This window comes from Vombatus ursinus, unplaced genomic scaffold (assembly GCF_900497805.2).
Source record: "Vombatus ursinus unplaced genomic scaffold, bare-nosed wombat genome assembly UNPS02014820.1, whole genome shotgun sequence".
In the NCBI taxonomy this organism is placed as follows: Eukaryota; Metazoa; Chordata; class Mammalia; order Diprotodontia; family Vombatidae; genus Vombatus; species Vombatus ursinus.
In genome coordinates, this window is record NW_020954598.1 from 27174794 (window position 1) to 27179635 (window position 4842).

Genomic DNA, 4842 nt, shown 5'->3' on the forward strand with positions numbered 1-4842 from the left:
TTGCAAAAGCTGATTTTTGGTTGTATAATATTTTACACTGTGTGGATTTTCTGCATCTGTTAATTTAAAGCAGACATGCATTGTATTTATTCCTGCCCTATTTTCTATATCCCCTCCCACCCCACCCCCAACCACGTACTACCTTATACCAAGTATTATGGATATGAGTCCAAATCATCCCAGACAATCCAGTGAACAAAGTTAGTGTAATGCACTGGTGTGAAGTATCAGATTAAAAAAAAATAAAGTCCCTTTCAATCTTCATCAAAGTTCTGCTGTAGAAGAAAATTGGCAGCCAAATTTTCATTCTTCTCACAAGCAAAATAAGCCTGTATCACAAGTCCTTCAGGGAAACCTAATGCCTTTACCCTTTCTATAGCTTCTTTTTCCTGAGGCGTTACTTGAATGTAGTTCATGTGACCCCTTTCAGCTTCCGCTATTCCTCCACTGCCACCCCCACCTCCTCCTGGACCACCAGATTCTTGAACTGGCTCATTTAGCATTTGAATGAAATGCTCTTGATGTTGGCTGATTTGCTGCAGTAACTGCGAATTTTCTCGTCCTATTTGCTGTAACGAGGCTGGCAGAAGGGAAGGATTCTGTTGAATAATTTGTCTCATCTGCTGAAACTGAGGCTGGTTTCCGTAAAAATTCAAGTGGATGTCCTCCAGAAGTAGTAGTAGTAGTAGTAGTTGTTGCTGTTGTTGTGACTGCAGCTGCTGCCACTGCTGAAGACTGAGCAGCCCCTGTACTGGCAGCCTGGGGAGGGGGGATCCACCACAGCCTGCCCCTGGGATACCTATGAAAAGATATTCCACTGCTTTATCAGAGTTGTTGGAACTGGCTCTCAGTGCCGCAATTACTTGCTCTCGCTCATAGCCCACTGACATGATCTCAGTCACCATATTTTCATAGGATTGGCCCGTCGCAAGTGCATTTGTTGCATCTTCAAAAAGGTTTGACGGAGAAGAATCACCCAGGGTACTGTCGGATGGTGTTGCGCTAATACCAATAGGAGCTTCTACTGGCTTCTCTGCTGGTTTCTCTTCCTTAGGCGCACTAGTAGGTATAGGTTCCCAAGCTGCTGCAGCTGGTGTTGGAGTGACAGATGGAGGTGTAGGGGTGGGAGCCAAGGAGGGGGAAGGAGTTGGGGCTTGAGCTACAGATGCTGCTGTAGATGAACTAACTGTAGTAGTGGGAGCAGGATTTGATTGTGGGTTGTAGGTGGTGTTGAAGTAGCTGCTGCTTTGGGTTTTGTTACGGTAACTACTACAAAGTTCTTCACATCAATTTTGTACTCTTTGCGAGCAGTACCATCATTGAGGATTTTTGACCTGCTACTGGAAAGGCATCCTTTCCCTTTTCAGATTCAATCTTCTCTTTCAGTGCCTTAACTGTCTTCTCAGGGCTGATGTCGATCTTGAAGGTCTGTTGCTGGAGGGTCTTCAGAGTGATCTGCATGGTGTCCCCTCTGCAGCCCCCAGACGCCATGGTTGCTGTGGGCTCGGTCGGCCTCTCGGCCAGCTGGGAGGGAGGTCGAGGTGGCTGGTGGGGTTGGTCACATTCACCCTGCGGGGCAGCCTCTCCCCTGGGCCTGGGCCGCCCCCGCTCCTGCTGTCGCTGTCGCTTTCACCCGGCGTGATCGGCTGCTATCGCCTTCTCCCCAAGGCACGGAGGCCAGCGGGGAGTCCGTCCTCAGAAGCTGCAGGCGGGTCTGGGAGGCAGGGAGTGAATCCGCTTGTTCATCAGGGCCTGGTCGCCACCATCATGACTCGCTTCGACATCCTCCCTCCCCCTTAATGGAATGATCTTTTCCAAGAGGATTTTTGCTACGCCAGAGGCTGTGGCAGAATGACAGGGGAACACTTCCACCTACTGGGAGAACATACAGACCATGGACAGGCGGCAATTGGATGAAGTCGATCTACCAAGTTTCAGACTGCATCTGGGAGAGGAAACTGCCCTCCAGTAGGCTTTGGAAGCTTGGGTGCATTGTGCTTGGGGCAGGTGGAACACGACTCCTAAACTGTGTTTAGGAGTTTAGAGTTTAGTCCTAAACTCTTAAACTGGCATCCCCGTGAAAACTCCCCCACCAGTATTTTTGGGAGAGTTCTACTAGCTCATCAGGTCCCCAGTGGCTGATTGAGTGGAAGTGTTCCATTACAGGGAGGGACAAGTTCTTAGGGAGTACTAGAAGTCCGTTTGGGATGACCCATAGTCCTGTAGGTCTTATCAAAACCATATCTCTTCTTTTGCAGTTTTTCTTGATTTATAATAAGCATCCTTTTCTGGGCTACAGCTATTTCTTCTTTTGTTAGGCTGAGAGGTTAAGACATGCCTTTGGGGCAAAGTGATAGTGCTGGGACTTGGGGAGTTAATGCTACTTGGTCACTTAAGTTGTTTCCACTGCCCCCACCCCACCCTAGCTGTTTTCTCAGCTGTGCCCTGAAATTTTAATTATTGCCATGGCTTGGGGAAGCAACAAACAATCTAATAGGTGGGATTCTTGTTTCTAATTCTTCATAGGCTGACCTGAAAAGGTGAGGAAGCCCTGATGTTTCTGAAGCATTCCAAAATCATGCGCCACCCCAAATGCATACTGGCTATCAGTGTAGATGTTCATCTCTTCCCTTTTTTCTGAATTCATAGGCCCTTGCTACTGCCTTGAGTTTAGCTTGTTGTCTGAATGGGCATTGATCGGATAGTGATGAAACTTAAACCACTTCTGTGGTGGCAGTAATGCCATATGCAGTGACTAGGTCTCCTTTCCCATTTCTGAGGCAGGATCCATCAGTGTATCATTCAAAGTCTGCTCTTTCTAAGGGGGTTGCCTTCAGGTCCTCCCAAAGGGAAAGCAAGATGTCCTAACAGATTATACAGTCATGGTCTAAAGTCTCATCATTGTTTTCTACCTCGGGTAGACATGTGTCAGGACTGAGTGTACTTACATGTTTGATGGTCAAGTTAGGTTTGGATAACAAAGTTACTTTATCTGCATGCTGGAGGACAAATGCCAGGTATGGTGTGAATTATGAATTTTGATGGCATGTGAAACACGTAGCATCAAGGGAGTCAAGACAAATGTCCTCAGTGGCAGAGACAAGGATAGATGTGGCCACCACTGCCTGAGATGCCCTGGGGTGCATTGTCCATCATCTTAATACAGTATCCCACGGGGTGAAAATTTTCACCATGTTTTTACATCAGTATACCAACTGTGAACAGGTCAAATGGGAGAGAATAGTTGGGGAGACCTAAAGTTGGTGAGTGTGGGAGGGCCAATGTCAAAGAATCAAAGGAATTCTGAGCATCAGGGGAGAGAACTAGGAACTCAGGTACAGGGTCTTTTAGAAGGTCATAAAGGGTATGGACAGCACATGAAAAATCAGAGATCCAGAGACTTCAATAGCCTGCCAGACCAAGGAAGGCATAGAACTGGTGCTTAGTGTGAGGCACAGGAAACTGAGTGACAGCCTTAAGGTGGGATGAGGCAAGACCAAGGCTGGAGGCAGAGAGGTGATGTCCCAGAAATTTTACAGAGGGAAGAGGAAACTGGAGTTTATTCCAAGAGGCCTTATGGCCCCTTGCCACTAAACCATGAAGAAGGTATACAGAGTCTTGAACAGAAACGTGTGAGAGGGGGAACAGAGGAGGAGGTTATCAAAATACTGAAGGAGATCAGAATCCATAAAATCTAGCAAGGAAAGGTCTTGTTTCAGGACCTGGGAGAAATAGGACGGAGATTCAGAGAATCCCTGGGGAGGGATGGTACAGGTATATTGACGTCCCTCCCAAGTAAAGGCAAAAATAAACTGGCTTTTAGGAGCAATGGGGATTGAGAAAAAGGCATTACTGAGGTTGACCACCATGGAGCCCAAGGAGGGGCAAGGTTAAGCAGAGTGTGAGGGTTTGGGAAGACAGGTACTTGGGGTGTCATAAAAGCATTAACTGCTCAAAGATCATAAGTCGGTCCACCAGACTTGCAGACTGGAAAGATGGGCATGTTCACAGGGGAAGTATAGAAGGCCTTTGGACAAGTAGGCATTGATAAGGGGCCAAAGTCCTTCAACAGCCTCAGTGCTAAGTGGGTATTAACATATTGAAGGTAAGAGTTTAGATGGGTCCAACTATATATACAATAATAGGTGGGGCACTACTGACTGAGTTGATATCAGCAGCATTTAAAGCCCATGAACTGGAGGGGATTTGATCAAGAGTTGGTCAGTAGAGGCTAAAGGAAAAAGACCTAAGCTTTAGGTCCTAAGGGAATGGAGACAAGGGGCAGGTTGTCGAGGACAAGAAGCACAAGGAAGGAGTCCCTTTGAGATCAAACGAAATGGTGGTCTGAAATTTATGGAGCAAGTTGTGCCCTAGTAAATAACTAGGGGCATCAGGAACAAAAGGGTGAAAGGCACTAATTTCTCCAATAAAAGGGGGAAGAGTCTCTGAGACAGGGCTGAAGTAGTCTTGTTAGCAATCAGTTGTTAGCAACGACTGAGATAGACTCGTGACTCTGGGGAGGGAAGTGGGGAAGGCAGAGGGCTTTAAAACTGAAAGTGTGGCACCAGTGTAAACAAGGTGGACATCTCTTACTCTTGCATGAGCAATGAGACATCCCCAACAGGAGTCATGGGGATCACAGACATGGTCTGAATGTCTCTTTCCTTGTGCTAACCTTCCCTGAAGTCATATCATGCTGAGTAATTGGGGTTGAGGGGGTCCCTCCACACTGTCTGGGGCACTTTCCTTTCAGCATCTACTCTAGCCTTCATTCTGCACTCTGTCTTCCAATGCCTGTTTTTTTTTTTTTTTTTTTTTTTTTTTTTTTTTTTTTTTTTTTTT

General features: G+C 46.7%; 1 pseudogene; it reads right to left on the reverse strand.

Moving 5' to 3' along the window:
* Positions 1-175: 175 nt before the first annotated feature.
* Positions 176-1491, reverse strand: LOC114024206 (annotated as a pseudogene).
* Positions 1492-4842: the final 3351 nt, after the last annotated feature.